Source organism: Podarcis melisellensis (assembly GCF_964234715.1).
Source record: "Podarcis melisellensis genome assembly, chromosome: 2".
NCBI classification, from domain to species: Eukaryota; Metazoa; Chordata; class Lepidosauria; order Squamata; family Lacertidae; genus Podarcis; species Podarcis melisellensis.
In genome coordinates, this window is record NC_138529.1 from 74846267 (window position 1) to 74864395 (window position 18129).

The 18129-nt window shown below is 39.5% G+C and overlaps 1 protein-coding gene across 3 annotated transcripts in view; it reads right to left on the reverse strand.

Moving 5' to 3' along the window:
* CENPP (centromere protein P) overlaps positions 1-18129 on the reverse strand; it is a 147657-nt gene that overhangs the window by 18012 nt on the left and 111516 nt on the right. The gene's annotated exons all lie outside the window — the stretch shown is intronic.

An 18129-nucleotide genomic window follows, 5' to 3' on the forward strand; every position in this document is an offset into this window, starting at 1 on the left:
TCCTAATTTTAGCTTATTTGAAGACCATGCAGCACGACATATAGGTCAAAGAGACAGTAAAAGGTGATTCTGTGGGATATATTTATTCTGAATGTATTTACAGTGGTACCTCGGGTTAAGTACTTAATTTGTTCCGGAGGTCCGTTCTTAACCTGAAACTGTTCTTAACCTGAAGCACCACTTTAGCTAATGGGGCCTCCTGCTGCCGCCGCGCCGCCGGAGCATGATTTCTGTTCTCATCCTGAAGCAAAGTTCTTAACCTGAGGTACTATTTCTGGGTTAGTGGAGTATGTAACTTGAAGCATAAGTAACCCGAGGTACCACTGTATTTAAGAATGTAAGCAAAATAGTCTTTTATGAAATGAAAGGTGTCCGGCTCTTCATGTTTTTGTATCTGCTCAAAAACCTGAGTCATCTGAATTCAGACTGAAAATAACACGATTCATTTTCTCCTTTGCCATACTCCAGTCCAGCTGTTTTCAGTTTATTTCACTTGAACCAAGAAGGCTGTTTGCAAGCTCAAAACTTGTGTCTGTAAAATTCCCAGCCCATTTCCCCCTCCTAAGTCAGTAGGAACTAGAGAACCTCTTGTTCACCAATGAAATCCAACCAAAAATGATTCATGACAAGTTGAAATATATATCATCCTATTCAGCATAAACAGATTCCTTGCTACTACAGAAACCATACTAATTTAGAAACCTAATCTATATTATTTTCCTAACTTGGACTAAATAGTATGTCTGCAGTAATGTAATAGGATTCTTTATGCTTAAATGGCACTGCTTTATGTACCTTAGAAAAGCATTTGCTTTGAATACAGCCTCTTTAAACAGTAACCACATGTGTATAAGTATAGGATATTTTAGGTATTGTTGTAAACCTAAATGAAGTAGGAACAAAATGGATCCAGGCAATGACCACACAATGAAAGGCCAGCAACTGAGAACTGGGCTGGGTTTGTCTTACACTATGGAATTATGAAGAAGTAAACATGATAAAGCATTCTCTGATGTGGATCCCCCAGCATCCTATGGCCCAGTCCTATAAGCCGCTGTGCAAAATCAGTTCATAGAATCCAGCCCAAGGATTGTAACACCAACCAAAGGCAGACTTAAATTCTACTGGAAATTTCTATTCCATACCACAGATGAACCCTGACATATGTGAAATGTGTATTAAGTAAATTTTAACTGCAAAGATGAAGTGTGCCCTTTCTTCAACAATGGAAAAGCCACAGCCTCTCTGCCCCACCCCCCAAAAAAATTAAGAGCAAGGAACAAGACTTCTAGACAGGGTTGAGCAGCAACTTTTTCTCTTAGAAACTATACATCAGGCTACAGGAACAGAGCTGCCATCTTAAATTCAATATGAGTCATGAAGCCAAGTAGGAGGGTGAAGATTACAGGAAACAACACGAAAAATATATTCTTTTAAAAAATGAAAAGCAATATTTATTCAAGAGTCCCGATGCATTTCAAACCAAAACATTTCTTCAGAGCAGTTCATTGCAATTCACATTTCCAGAAAGCAGATCTGTCTTTTGACAACCTGAATTCCCTGAAGAAACAGGCTGTGACTCTTGAAAAAACACCGGCTTACACCATTTTGAATTCCCCCTTTTGTCCTTGTCCTTAAATTTAACCCCAATTCTTGTAAAAGAATACTTCTTTGCACCCTACTGTGCCACTGCTTTTCCTTTAGGCCTTGTATGGCACGGTTGTGTTGTAATACCACGTCACATATTGACATATGATCATCAAGCTGTTCTCTGATTTCTAACAGCCACAAAACAATTCTACAACAGAATGGCACACATATTCTACCTATTTTTGAGACCTTCAAGCACAACCATTTTAAAAGGATTGTTTGTTCCCATTTGTAGAATTACTTCAGTTCTCTTGGAAAGAAACTTGTTTTGCAAAGAGAACAAGTGTTAGCAAGCATGGCACAGATTCTAAGATAACATACACATGCTAAAAAGTTAAAGGGACCCCTGACCATTAGGTCAAGTCGTGACCGACTCTGGGGTTGTAGCGCTCATCTCGCTTTATTGACCAAGCAAGCCAGAGTACAGCTTCCGGGTAATGTGGCCAGCATGACTAAGCCGCTTCTGGCAAACCAGAGCAGTGCACGGAAATGCCGTTTACCTTCCTGCCGGAGCGGTACCTATTTATCTACTTGCACTTTGACATGCTTTTGAACTGCCAGGTTGGCAGGAGCAGGGACGGAGCAACGGGAGCCCACCCCGTTGTGGGGATTCAAACCGCCGACCTTCTGACCAGCAAGTCCTAGGCTCTGTGGTTTAACCCACAGCGCCACCCGCGTCCCTTATACGCATGCTACTATTAGTCAATTGGCTGATAAAAGATATAGCTGAAAGTAGGGAAAAGGTTGTTTGCTGTACATGAGATGGTAGTCAATGAATACTCTAATTTCATTGTGTGTTTTGGCTTTAAAAATAAAATTGATAGTGTGGGATTGATTGTAAAACCAAGCGGAATGAGCACGTATCTAGTCAAGGATATCATCACCTTTGTTTGTTATTTTATGTTGCTACTGTTTGTGGGGGTTGAATAGTGGTACTTCACAATGAGCATCTGGCACAGTAAGGAAGTGCGTGTGGAGTTTATCACAGTCCCTTTGTGATGGCTGGAGCTTAGGTGACAGCAGCCTTGGTGGATCAGGGCATAATTGTATGCCAGCTGCAAATTATAATGGTTTGAGCATAGTGAATGATTCTTGAGTTCATAGTGTGTGGAGATGGGTGAATGTAATAATCTTTACCTTACTTGTTAGCTGCTGTATTGACAGTACTATTTTATCATCTATAATTATTTATAATGGTTTTAATGATGTTTGTTAATTATACACAGTGCTATTTTTCTATTAAAAGGGGCGCCAGCACTCACAATGAACACCTCCCTTGTTCTCTAAGAATGGCAATGGTGCCAACCTGAAAGGTGCTCTAACTGAATTTCAGTGAGTTCTGGCTGGAAAAAAACCTTGATTATATAGGCGGTGACCATTTTAGGCGCATCCAATTGATGCACAGGTCCTTTTGAACCCAGAAGAAGGCGGAACAGGGAGGAACATGCTTATATGCGCTCTGCCAGTGCACGTGGGGGCCACGTATCTAAGATGTGGTGTAACTAAGATGTTATGTTACATTGCTGCTGTTTATCATTTGTAAGACATCTTGGAATACATTGTATGGAAAGTGGCAGAGAAATACAATAAATCAACCATATTGTATCAGTCAATCATGAACACAGGTCTGCACAGCTTAAAGGCCAAGAGTCAATTGCTCCCCCCAATTTGTCTGTTTATGCTACAGTACTTCCAAAAGAAGTCTTATATTCACGTCTGTGTTCCTTTTTCACTGTTGGTAAGAAAATCTAATTCGTCATATGTGGTAGAGGGAACAGAATAATGCCTCATCACTGTTTTTGTAGCTTCTCTGCCATGACTTAGAAGTTCATGGCTGAGTTACCTCCGGTTTTTTCATCAGAATGCAGCCAGTTCTATTGAATGGTCTAGCTATGCTCAAACCCCCTTTGTTGGTGTGTGTGTTGCTGCTGCTCAAGTTAAAAAAAGAGGAGTGGGGATAAGGAGGAACTGGCTGAGAAAGGAGGTTCCAGAGGGCCCTGTGGATGAATAGCAGAAAAAAGGAGAACAAAAAACAGGGTTGCAGTGTTCTCTTGACAGACGAACAAACAGCACCGGATAGAAGAGATAGAAAAGGAGAGGAAATTAACAGAGTGGTTCAGAAAGAGAATATTTTTATGGGGTGAACATAGAAAAGAGTGTTAAAGGAGAATGTATTAAATAGAAAACAATAACTTGCAAATGATTTTTTTAAAGCAAAAAAATGTGGTGCTTTGGATATAGCAAAAATATAAAAATTGCATTCAGTGTGATCTGAGCTTTGTACCCTGCTTTAATTTAACAGAACCAATACTTAATTCCATTAAAAATATTATACACAAGTGATAATTTTCCCTTTTCTAATTGACACTGGGAGTCACTGGGCATGCTCACTCCACCTGACAGGTTCCCGTTTTAATGTTTTGCACTTTTGCATTCTTCCAGAACATATCAATACATTAATCATGCTTCTTTGTGGCATCATTTTGGCTCCAGTCTTAATGACATTCAGCTATGAGAAGGAATGACATTAACTCTCAAGGCAGCAATTTAAAAATTCATTTCACAGTAAGATTTTGAGGGGTTGCCGCCTCTTCCTCCTCGTTTGTGCTTCATGCTGTTGCCTCCCCCCCCCCCCCATATTTCACTGGCTCCCAAGTCAATAGCTGGTTAATCTTGTATGGTTTTATAACATTTACATATGGAAATGTTGCAAAATCATATAAGATTACAGTATCCAGCAATTGGTGCATATTCCGTTTGCTATCAGCCAGAGATTCTATTTTGATATAGTTTTAATTCTTGCATACATGTGTTAAATAAATATATGCAGTGCATTTATACCTTGATTTCATTTGTTTACTTGCCTTCAAACTGGCATCATCTTTGCAATGTAACACCCAAAAAGCTGTCTAGCACTTAAGGAGATTGCAAAATATTATTATTGTAATTTGCTAAATCTCTGAAGATGTGTTTCAAACCATTCTCAAATGCACATGCTTCCTTTTAAAAAAAAAAGTCAGAATGACTATACAGCACTAAATCATTATTTGGAAAGGTCTAAGCAGACATGTTTTATGATCTCACATCTTAAGTATTGTTTGTTTGATTCAGATCCTTTGGCAATGAAGCACTGGGTGGAAAATTATTAAAATATGCTCCAAGGAATGGCTTGATTTATAATGCGGCCTTTCCTTTTATTTAATAAAACTTTTTGGAGTTTAAAACATAGCCAATTAAAAAATATTAATTTTCATTAATGAATTTCTATATAAAATTAACATTTTTACACAAACACACACACAATTGTTATTTATTTAAAATTTACTGAATTCTTAACATATTATTACTTAATATTTTAAACACATTAATTTTTTTAGCACAGATCTTCCTTGCCTAATTAACAGAAATGTCCCAAATGTCTCCAAAACAAAAGTGACAAAATTTACCACTTTTGGTTGTTTGAACCATAATTCAAGGCAGTATCAGATATATATGGGAAGGAGGGGAAAGGTTTTCATTCTTATTTCAGAACTATTAAAAAAACTTTTCAGTGAATTGCTTTAAAATGAAGGGGGCACGGAATCACATTTGCTGATCATTTCAATCCAGACATGATGTGAATCTTGGTTATACATGTGTTTCAGGAATGCAATCATATTTTCCTAGCATTCAAATTGTAGTAATTGTCTCTGTGGACAACTAGTGACAGCATCATAATGTTGATTGTTGTTTGGAACAGGGTTGTACAAGTGCCATGGGGACTAGCTAAATTGTTCCTCTGATATCACTGATAACTTTCAAAGTGTTTTGTCACCCTGCCACTAGAAGGGATTTCCACAGGAGCTAAAAGAGCCAAAGACAAAGAGCCTTCCAGCAGAGGAATGTTTCCTTGCACAATTAAATTCCCCCCCCCTGCCCTGCCCTCTCAAATCTGCTATCTCAACCCTCCAGAGCAGATATTTTTTACTAGGTTGCTGATAGTCTAACATGTCTGTGTGCTGCCAGAGCTTCCTTTGGCTGTTATGTTTGTTTGCTTGCTTAGTTTTATGATGTAATATAATTAATTTGTGTTTTTAATAATGTTGCAAGTTACTTGGAGACTTTTGTGAAATAAGTGACTAACAAGAGTAATAGATAGTAATAGACAACAACAACAACAACAACAACAACAACAGACTGTCAGCTCTTGTGCAAACCCCATTTCAGTACAGTGGTACCTTGGTTTTCGAATTTAATCCATTCCAGGTGTCCGTTCAACTCCTGATATGGCCCAAAAACCAAGGCACGGCTTCCAATTTGCTGCAGGAGCTTCCTGCACTCAATCAGAAGCCGCGGAAGCCACAGAGGGCGTTTGGCTTCCGAAAAACGTTTGCAAACTGGAACACTCACTTCCGGGTTTGCGGCGTTCAGGAGCCAAGGTACCACTGTACATTGAAATGAACATCCATATTTATGATTACAATAAAAACAAATTGTACTGTTGAACAAGCCTAGATTCATTAGCTAGCAGCATATTGACTACACAAGGGCATAACATGTTATGCTTATACTTAAATTTGTATGTCAGACAGAGGACCAGATCTAGTTCACAAGCTTATATGCTGACAGACCATAGCAGCTATGGTTAATTACTGCCTGGGGTCAAAGGAGCAGGGGACACAGACTTGCTGACAAAGGGAAGGGCAAAAGTTAAGTAATGTAAAAGACTTCTTCATGCATTTGTATCCATGCCCTTCTCCAAAGGAACACAAAGTAGCATACATCTAGTTTCCAGGCCATCTTACTTCCAGGCCAAATACTGGTTAGCTTCAGAGATGGAATTTCCAGAGCATGTTCTGGGACTTGCTGTTCTTGATACACAGTCAGAGTAACTCTGTATTTAGTTATGGAATTCTCCCTACAGTCAGAATATTGAAGGACTATTTTTATCCTTTCTTCTTCAACCTGTTTTTATATTACTTGTTTTCAACATTCCTGCAGCTCTAGAATTTTTCATTCAACTACCAGAAAATGGTCTCTGCTTTCTGCCATTGGTATTAACATGTGCTCATATTCTTTGCATCACTGAACTATTTCTAGCTGGATAGCTAGACAAGGAGATAACTGATCTGCCAACATGTCTTTTAAAAAAGCAAAGCAAAGCAACATGAATATTGGGCTTGGACAGTCTTTTGCACATACCAAACACTAAAAACATATGCTACTCCTGGATTCATAAAAAACAGAACTTAATTCCAAGGGCAGGAAAATTACTCATTTTTATATACTCTGCATCCATTTTTTTATAAACCACAAGGGTGGAAAGGTACTTTACAACTGCAATTTCTATCAGACATTCATCTGTTCATGTTCTGACATCACAGTCCTTGGTACTTATAATACAAACAAAACACCAGGCCAATAGTTCAGATTGTATTCTCATTGACTGGTGTATAAGTAAAAAAAAAATACTGTCCATGCTTATTGGAATTATAATGAAATTCTATAAATACAGATGAGATCAGAATTGGCCCACTATTCTAACTTACTGCAACTTACAATTCTTGAAACTAGATCTGCTTAATACCATCTGAAGTGAGATAAAGCGCCCTAACTAGTTCAAACTAGTTTTCTCCTTCAGAAATCAGGGGTAACTGAAAGGGAGGTGCAAAATTACAAGGAGGAAGAGGTTCCCGGGGCAGTTAGAGCCACTCTTTCCCTATGAGCTAAGAACTAGGGGGACTGAATGGCACACCTTGGATTTGTGAGGATGTATGCATCCCTGGTACCCACATCATCCCAATTTGATTTGGGAAGAAGGAAGATCAGTTATTTCTAACAAGAGTCCCCTGTTTTAGGAGACCGGAGATGTCCTACTCATCTATACTGTGTTGGATAAATAACTCAATCCACAATATTTTCCTACATCAGGAAGCTGCCCATACAGATTAGTATGGGGGTGAAGGGGTATAAGGTAGAGTGAGTTCAGAAGGAGCTAAATTCAGAATGTCTGAGAGGCATTACACATCCGATATCCAGAAAGGCATTATGTTTTCAGCTACCTATAATGTGGAAGTAAATGAGTTGTCTTCAGTTTTTGGAAGAGCAGTAATATTTATTTATTTATTTATTTCACAGGATAGCTGCTCCTTATGTTGCTCTTATGTTTATTATGACATTTTATTATTATTTTGCTCTTTTTTGTGAACTTGGTTTCCTATTTTATTTATCTAAGATTTGTACTGTGAAAAGTACTTAGGAGCCTTACTGGATTGAAAGGCAGTACAGTTCCAAAGGCAGTATGTAAGTTTCAGAATAATGGAAGCTAAGTATTCCTGATTCCTTTGATGAGAATGTATAGTTCACAGGAAGTAAATCAAGCCCAGCTCTACCAGACTCAGACTGAATTTGTTATTACAGTCATACCTTGGGTTAAAGTTGCTTCAGGTTGAGCCTTTTCGGGTTGTGCTCAGCAGTGACCCGGAAGTAATGGAACATGTTACTTCCGGGTTTCACCCCTCGCGCATGCACAGATGCTCAAAATGACATCACGCGCATGCACAGAAGCGGTGAATTGTGACCTGCACAGATGCGGGTGGTGTTCGCTTCAGGATGTGAACGGGGCTCCGGAACAGATCCCATTCGCATCCAGAGGTACCACTGTATTTAAAAATTTATTAACATTCAGCTTTCAGTTTATAGTGCTAAGCAGTATAAATTGAAAGAAAGAAAAAAGATTAAAGCAGTTAAGACTATTTTGTAAGGAGTATTTTGGTCTAGTACATTCTTAACTTTAACCTCCCCCCACTCCCCCCCAAAATCAGTTTTTTATAAAGGTACCCAGAATTTATATTTTATCCATAGAAATATTTTCCAGTTTACAATGTAAGAGGCTTTATGAGAAGTTGCTCAGAAAAACTAAACTGCATAGTCTCTTCTAAAATACTGAACTAAACTTCACTTGAGTTTATCAAATAAATATGCCCTTCAGATTCCACCAGTTGCGCTGTCAGCTTTCTAAATCCTAGAAGTCCTCACCCATAATATATTTGTGACTGGACAGTAATGATCATACAATCAAAGCTTTCTATCATAATGTGTGTAAGCCTATTTTTCAGGTACTGAGTTCGGGAGAAAAAAGGGATCTGAACAGCAGCCATCTGAAAAAGTCCAAGACCCCTACATGGTCTGGCCCTCCAGGCAAGAGAGAGAACCTGTATATGTAGTGACATGTCCTTTCCAGGAGGACTTTTCCATCATGAGCATCTATCTGAGGGATAAGATGGAACTAAAGGCTGGAGAAGATAGTTAAGACAATTTCTCAAAAGACAGTCCAGGGAGATGTGGCAGATAATTAGCAGTTCCGATGGGAATAAGAAAATAAAGAAAAGCCTGTAAGAAAGGTGAGCAGGCCAAAACATGCCAGTGCAAACCAAGGGGAAGAGTTTTTGTGCTGCACAAAGTCTGGTAAAACATGGATGAGGTTTGAGGGTATAATCAGAGTGGGATGGGGTGAAGAAAGGCAAACCAATAAACGTGATTTAGGTTCTAGGAGCTGTTAACAAAAGCAGTTCCATCCCTCACTTCTCCATACTCCATTTCCCTTCCTCAGACTAAATATCCTATTTATCTATTTGTCTCCCATCTAACTGGGATTCAGTTAGTAATTAGCAACTGTTATTCAGAGGCATACCACCTCCAATAACGCAGTTCGTATATAGTCATGGTTAGCAGCCAGGATAACTTTATCCTCCGGCTCCCTCACCCTGAAAGCAGAGATGAGCACCACACCCCACAGTTGAATTCAATTGGATTTAACTGTCCAGGGATCCTTTATCATCCATTAATTTACCTGAACCCTTTTAAAGTCATCCAAGCTGGTGGCCATCACTACATCTAGTAGGAGTGAACTCCATGGCTTAACTATGTGCTGTGTGAAGAAGTATTTTCTTTTGTCTGCCCTAAATCCTCCAACATTCAGTTTCACTGGACGCCCCTGACTTCTAGTATTATGAGAAATATATTTCTCTTATCTAATTACACTCAATGTATAATTTTATACACCTCTATCATGTCCCATCTTACTTTTCTACTAAACTAAAAAGTCCCGAATGTTGTAGCCTTTCTTCATAGTGGAGTTGTTTTTGTTGTTTAGTCATTTAGTTGTGTACGACTCTTCATGACCCCCATGGACCAGAGCACGTCAGACACTCCTGTCTTCCACTGCCTCCCACAGTTTGGTCAAACGCTTGTTGGTAGCTTCAAGAACACTGTCCAACCATCTCGTCCTCTGTCGTCTCCTTCTCCTTGTGCCCTCAATCTTTCCCAACATCAGGGTCTTTTCCAGGGAGTCTTCTCTTTTCATGAGGAGTTGTTTACCCTATTATTATTTTGCTTGCCCTTTTAAATTTGCAAATATTCAGATAATAACTAGACTAATATGAAATAATGTGACTGTAAATATGTTAACCCTATAGTTAAATCCTTAAATGGAATCATGCCTCTATCCAATAGAAAAGTCTCCTTTAACTCAGTCTATGTAAATGAAATACCAATTTGAACCTTCTCCAATAAGGCTCTTTACATTCAAATATAGGCACATGGAAGAATAAAAAAATTAAATCTCTTTCGAAAGCTGATGTAGGTCAAGGTCCAAAGATGTTCCTGGGTGTCTACAAATGTTCTCCACAAACCTAGACTTTCCTAAATTCCCTTTCTGTCCAAAGCTCCTCATGCTGTATAAAAAGTTAAGTATTAATGGACTATGATGAGAGCTTGTGGTCCCAAAAGGAGATTCTAAGACCTTGCCCATGTAACCCTTTTGCTCATATCAATTACAGGTTAGTATCAAATAGCAATGCACATTATTTTTCCGCAGCACAGAATGTGTCACAACTGGAATGTGAGCTCTAAACAGGTCTTCGTAATCAAGTTTGACATTGTCTTCAAAAACTGTTTTGAAGTATTCCAGCTCAAGGTGATGCTGACATTGCACAGATACACTTGTGGAAAACTGAACAAAATCTTTCTTGTCCCACTTTAAATATGCCCAGTTTCATGTAAACTGAAGTAATAATGAAACCATGCTGACATTTACTTTGCAAGGAAAAATAGGGCTAAAGAAACTTGTTAAAATAAGGATGAACATTTCAGACATATTTTATACATTAAGAGAACACAAATGTGACCAAACTATTTTTTTAGCCGGTGAATCATCTTTTTATGTCTTGCCAGCTGGGCAGGCTAACAAAAACACAGCCAATGTGGCATGGTGTGGAAGACCTCAGACCTCTAATGGGAATGTGGGGAAACTTAGGTACAAATCCCAGCACAACCACAAAGCTCACATTAGGTCAGTGACAATTTGTCACCCTAGCCTATCTCATAGGGCTATTGTGGAAATAAAATAAGAGCAGACTTCATATCTACTGCCCTAGTTGCTTGGAAGACTGGAAGGACATAAATCTAACAAACCAAAATACATGGCAGCTGCATTAATAAAAAATAAATATAAAACAGTTATAATTTCCTTCCTTCAGGATTCCAAAGGGTGACTGAACATCCAACACATCAAGCTCCTCACTTTTAAAAGGACACTGAATAACATTTACAAATATAATGAATACAAAAATGAATGCCAACATTTCTTACAACTTAAGTATTAGACTTTGCAGTCATTGAGATTATTGTGAAGATATCAAAAGTCTTTAATTAAAGCATGCCAACTGAAAATTAGTATTTTCCTAGAGCCATAGGCTCAAATATAGTATTTTCTAAATATATAATATTTTTGTAAACTAAGTCATGCTGCAGTTCCTGTGGCTGACAGTACTCAGTTACACAAATTGCAGTTTGACAACAGCGGGCAGAGTGATTGAGCAAAGCAGGCAACTGGCAACATGAGTGAGCAGGCTGGCAGAGCCAACAAATGACTGGGAAGGCAGGCCTTCCCATGTTTCCCTTTTGTTGTTGCAGCCACTATGACAACCACCTGCGTCTCCACTTGATTATTTGCTCTCCACTGTTACTGCTGCTGCTCTTATTACCATGGAAGCAGGAAGTCTTTCTCCACTTCCTCTGTTGCAGGAAGGAAGTGGGTTGGTGAGGATTGGGCAGTCTGGGTGTGGAGTTAAAAGCCTATGAGAGTACAGGGGTTTGTGGGGTGGGGGTAAAGGGAAGGAGTGGGAGTAGGCAGGGTCAGAGAGCAATATGATCAAGGATGAGAGCCCCTAGTGCAGTAATACCTAAGGAATAACAGCATAATGAATTGCACTGATTGCACTTTCCTATTAAAAACTAAATACTGATCACTTGATATCTCTGGTGATATTCTAATAAATCTGAATAAGGATTTATTACTGCTGCAATACAAATTTGGTTTTAAAATTACTGTAAAATGACACAGTGATTGCTGAAGCAAAAATAACAAATTATAAGATAATAATGTTTACCCATTTAAACTATTGATATGATTCAAGGCTTTCACATCAGACTCATTAGATTTACCGGTAAATGTTGTCAATGAACTCAGACTATTCATAAACAGATGTGTTGAAAACAGCTGAAAGTTGCTCATCTAAGCTATTCCTGAATTAAATAGGGCTGTTTTCTCAACAAGCAGCACAGTCTGATACATGTCCACTCAGACATAAGCCCCACTGAGTTAAATGGGGCTTACTTCCAGGTAGGCAGATTGCAGCCAAAGGTTGCAATCCTAAAGATACTTTCCATTGAATATAGCGGAACTTACTGCTGAGTATTCCTATAACTGTTAAGTTATATTTGTTCAAAGGGGACATACTCTCAGGAAAAGAACTATGAAGAATGGAATCTATATATTCACTGTCTAGCTTATTGTTTATTCTTTTATTATGTAATCCCTGGAATGTTAAGGCTGAATGCTTGTAAAAGAAAACAAACAAAACACAATTTTTTTATAAGAAAATGTTGAAGTGGATACAGATATAATAATGATCCCATAAAAAATAACTCTGAAAATACAACATCATTGGAAATACATACAACTAAGATTTATTCAGCCAAATAATTGCTTAGGTTTAGGCAGTTAATCACTTCAAATTCTAATAAGTTTTAGAGAAAATAATGTTTATAACGCTTATAAATACAATGAAGTCAACTGTCTGACAGGGAGCAGCAGCAGAAACAGAACTTATCTAGCAGATATATGGCTAGGATCCAAGGCCTGCTGATGCTCATGTAAGAGGTTTGTCTGAGTTCAATGGGGTTGACTTTTTCATGGAACATCAGACCCATTTACTATATCAGAATCTCTTTTTGACATTCCTCTTGGTTTAAAAAGTCATTTGCCATGTTATTGATGTGTGTGTATGTGAGTTGTTGTTGAAGAGAAGAAAATCTGGGGTCACAGAATTAATGTCATATTTTTACAAACAATATTGCCCAATAACACTTAAAAATAACTACTCCTAAAGGTTCATCCTTACACAAACACCCCTCCCACTTCCACTGAATACATCTGTTTCTAATATTACAGAATGTCTTTCTGTGTTTGTTCCCCCCCACAATTCTTCCATATTTATGGTTGTAAAGGAATTAGAGACCACTCATTAAACAAAAGAATGCAACTACTCATGGTTTCATATATGTAGTTTACTGTGCCAAGCCACTTCGTTTTGCAGTTTGCTGACTATTATAAAAATAAATTGCTATGGGTTTGAACTCCCATATGGAGCAATGGGTAATTTTTCCCAATAACATAAGAAGAGCCTGCTGGATCAGGTCAATGGCCCTGTTTCAGACAACCAGATGCCTATGGGAAGCCTGCAAGGAGGACCAAGCGCAAGAAAAATCTGATCTACTGAGGTTTCTAACGACTTGTATTCAGCAGCGTACTGCCTCCAACCACTAGGCAGAGCACAGCTACTGATAACCTTTAGCGCCATGCATTGGTGGTCATTGCTGCCCCCTGTGAGAACGAATTCTGGAGTTCAACTATGGCAAATGTGGTAGCAGTAGTGGATGAGATCAAACTTCAGCTGATTTTAATCTGATTTCTTTGGCTTCAGTGTTTATTTTTTGTTTATTTATCAAAATATATACCAATATACCATGAAAATACAAAAGCAGATTTCAAAAATATCTGTATATAATCACATAATAATTTAAAATCAGAAACTACCAACTAGCCCTTATGGAAAGATCTATTCTTAACTGACAGTGCAAGTTGTGCTAGTTGTTGATTTTAAGACACTGGTGCAGTTTTAGAGTCAGTTTTCTGCTGATCCCACAATTGCCTGATTTATTGTGGGCAGGCATACACATCCTAGAGTCTTTAAGCTCACCTAATGAGCATGAGTTGGGCTAAATGGTAGGACTATGGCAGAAAAGAGCAGTCATGATTCTGTAGCATGTGTGGAAATAGCATGATGGAAGTGAAAGGGGGCATCCATATGAACTGGTAATCTCACCATTCTTTCCAGGTTTGTTTGTGTTTGTTTTTGCAGGAGTGGGGGAGAGATAATTCATGAACAGAGAGCCCTAGCCAGCATGGTCAATGGTCAACAGAGAGCTGAAGTCTAACAGCAGCTGGAGGATCACAGGTTCCCAGCTCTATATGACTGGCTATTTGTGCGGAGGAACTGGCTTATACAGAAACTTAGCTGTCTGGTGGAGGGACTTGTGCCACCCCTCCACCAAGCTATTTCAGTGTTGGCCTCAGTATGTCTATGAGCTGGGCCTAGAATTCCAGAAGAGGCTCATTTAGTCCTCCCAGAATTTTGTTTTTTTAAATGTTCAACATATGTGTTAAGCTGCTCAGCAGTAAGTGCTATTAAATGTTAAACACCTTTCCACTTTGGGAGTTGTTTTAAAATAGACAGTAAAAATAGTAGGATGGGGGGGGGATGTACTCAGTACATACTAAGGTTTACAAGCAGACCTCAGTGTGATGGCTGCTGTTAACACCTATAACAAATTTAAATGTATTTCTAAGAATGATTCAGATGCAGAAAAAAACCATGTAGGTTTGAGGCACTTTCCTGGACCAAGAAACAGAAAGCATAACTCACTTTTTTATCCAAGAACACAACATTTTCACCAAACACAGGTATGTGGTGGGGGTAAATATAACATGTTGAGTATAACTTTTACTGCTGGTCCATAACTTTATGATTTCCTGGGGTTTTTTTCTTTTCTTTTGTAAATCACCAGTATTATAATTATAACGTTCCATTCTCTCAAAAGGTGGATCTGCACTCTACTCTGGTATTTGCAGGGTATATCATGGAACAAAGCTATCCATGTTTTCATTAAAAAGTGTTTATACAATTATCTGAAATCAGCAATCAGACAAACTCCCTACCGTATTATGCTTCCAGTCAGAGAATTTAAAGGCCTCACTAAATTTCATCAGTACTTACCCACGTGAAATCGTTCTAGGTACAGAGCCATTTCCCCCCAAAGTAACAACTGGCACCTTATCTATCATAGCTTGATACTTTAAGAGCCAAGGAAGAGGAGGAGAAAACAATTAAATGCACTTTTCTCCTTTTATATTGTGGAAAAGAATGTAGCATTTTTCCTTGTGAAGAGGAAGCTGTTCGGACTACAGTGGTGCCTCGCAAGACGAAATTAATTCGTTCCGCGAGTCTTTTCGTCTTGCGATGTTTTTTGTCTTGCGAAGCACGGTCCGTCGCAACTGCACCTCTTCAAGCGGCTTTAGGAAAAAAGCGAACAAATAGGGAAATTCGTCTTGCCAAGCGACGCAAAAACCGAAAAACCCTTTCGTCTTGTGCGTTTTTCGTTTTGCGAGGCATTCGTCTTGCGGGGCACCACTGTATAGCTGCTGGACAAAGTGCTTTGAAGCCAAACTGTTTCTTCCAATCTCCTCAGTGAGACTCTCTGACTCGTTGTCTGGCAATGACAGGGAGCCTCAGATGCAAAGGAACAATTAGAAGTGCTCTTTAAGCTCCCGATGTCAGGTGTGGGACTGGTGGGCATGGTGTGAGGGAAATGGCATTGTATGCCAAATTGGGACTCATACCAGGCCCAATTAGAAGCAGTGATGAGCTGGGTGTGGACCAATAAACAGAAGGTGAATCATGAAAAGATAGAGCTGTTAATGTGTCCTGAGTTCTCATGTATGGGAAATGGGGAGACAGCCTGTCCTGGATAAGGCTGAACTCCACTGATAGGAGATCTGTCGCCTAGGGGTGCTTCTGCATTTAATACTCACTGGAGGCTCAGGTGACTTTGGGGGGGGGGTTGTATTTTTTCAACTATGGCTGGATCATCAGCTATGGCTCCTTTGCAACAGAAATAACTTGGTCACTGAGCTCCATGCTCTGGTGGTATCCAGACTGAATTATTGAAATGCACTTTGTGTGGAGCTGCCCTTGAAGATAACTCTGAAACTTCAATCAGCTGACAATGAAGTGGCCAGATTACTGACCAGCGGTACCTATTTATCTACTTGCACTTAGGGGTGCTTTCGAACTGCTAGGTGGGCAGGAGCTGGGACCGAAAGACGGGAGCTCACCCCGCCGCGGGGATTCGAACTGCCGACCATACGATCGGCAAGTCCTAGGCACTGAGGTTTTACCCACAGCGCCACCTGCGTCCCGTTTAGATCTTACACAACCCCTATTTTTAAACAGCTGCACTGGTTTCCAGTTGGTTTCCAGGCCCAGTTCACAGTGGTCAAGTTAGTGACTCCAGTCCCAAATACCTGAAAGACTATCTTATTCCTTGCAAAACAAAACAAAATCCTTCCAGTAGCACCTTAAAGACCAACTAAGTTAGTTCTTGGTATGAGCTTTTGTGTGCATGCACACTTCTTCAGATACACTTATTCCTTGCAGACCCTCTTGGGTCTTAACATCAGCAGAGGGGGCCCAAGTGGTTGTTGCGCCAACCTCAGAAGCTTGAAGAGTGGTTGCATAGCATATATCCTGTGCGGCTGCCTGCAGCGGTGTAGCTAGCCACATGGGTGCCTGGTGCAGTGCGCACGTCCTGCAGCTGGGGGTGGGGCGAGCTGCCATGGGGCAGGGCACGCTGCGTGGAGCCTTTCCACCGCCTCTCCCTCAGCTGTAGGGCAGCTGAGGGAGAGGTGGTGGGCAGAAGCAAGCCCCAGCTGCCGTTTCAGGCAGCGTGGAGCCTGCAGGCGCCCAAGCCACCATGTCACTCCCGGGAGAGACGCGTGGCTGGGGCACACTGCAGGCCTGCGGTTAGTGCCGGCTCCTGCATGGTGGCACCCAGTGCCAGCCACGCTTCATTATGTTTGTTGATTGAACTAAAAAGGTTTGTGAGCCCATTTTTTAAAATTGTTTTTTAGAACTCATGTTTTTGCCATTTTGTCACCCCACCTCAGTGATCACACCCGGGGTGGCCTGCCCCCTCCCACACCATCTTTCTCTGTCACTGGCAGGCTGGCATCTTCATTAAACAGCTTTTGGCAAATGTGGAAGGCATATTTTTTTACTCTGGCTTCTGCCACCTAGATGTATATTTTTAGGACCCAGCTTATTTCTGGGATTGCAAAGTTTTAAACTGTTTTAACATTGAGATTTAATTGTTGTCACCCACCGTGGGACCTTAGGGTAAAGGGTGTGTAATTAATAATATTGATGATGATGATAACTACAACAATAACAATGCCTGAAGACCGAAATGTCCCCTCTGACATAATACGAGTTTGCTACATATCATTGAGTTTAGGATTGCTCATTAAGGATAAATGATCACATAAAACAGACCTAAAGTGAAGCACACCTCAACCTTCACAAAATGATAAAATGATACTTTTTTTTCCTAATGTGACACTGCCTTTCAAGTTCTAAGCATCTATTATGGCAAATTAAATGATGTGACTTCAAACAAAGGATTGTTCAAAGGTTTTGTTCTGTTAGATGTTTTTAGCATTTTTGAAACTGTGATACACTAAGAAACATATGCCAAACAATGGGAGACTTCACCCCTTTGGCACAAAGAGAACTTGTGAGTAATGTATACTTTCCTTTTTTGGTTAAAAATCCACTGTAGCTTCTACAGAGCTATGTGCAAGTGTCATATTTCAGGACCTAGTTACTCTTTAATGGCAAGGCAAGAAGAAATGCTTCAGTTACTCAGTTTTCAAAGCGCAAAGATTTCTGTTGTGACTAAATCTATTACTTCAAACAAAGCAGAATTTGTATTCTGAATAAAGCCTGCAGCACAGAGGGGAAAATGAGATACAGTGTTAGCAGAGAAACTTGGTCATTACATAAGGAAATAATGAGTTCTTGGGGTGCTTCTACTTAAAATTTATGATATGTATGTAACCTGTAAAATTTATAAACCTGCAATGAATTAATACTAAAATGTTTATAAATCAGGATTAAAATACCTGCAAATGATTATCAAGTTTGAAAATAGTCCTGTTTTCTTTTCCTTATGTAAGCATATTGTTAAAGGAAAGTTTCCAGCTGTGCCTTGTCAGCCTAAGGACCTAAAGTATTGTGCTGCTTTTCATTTTCTCTAAGT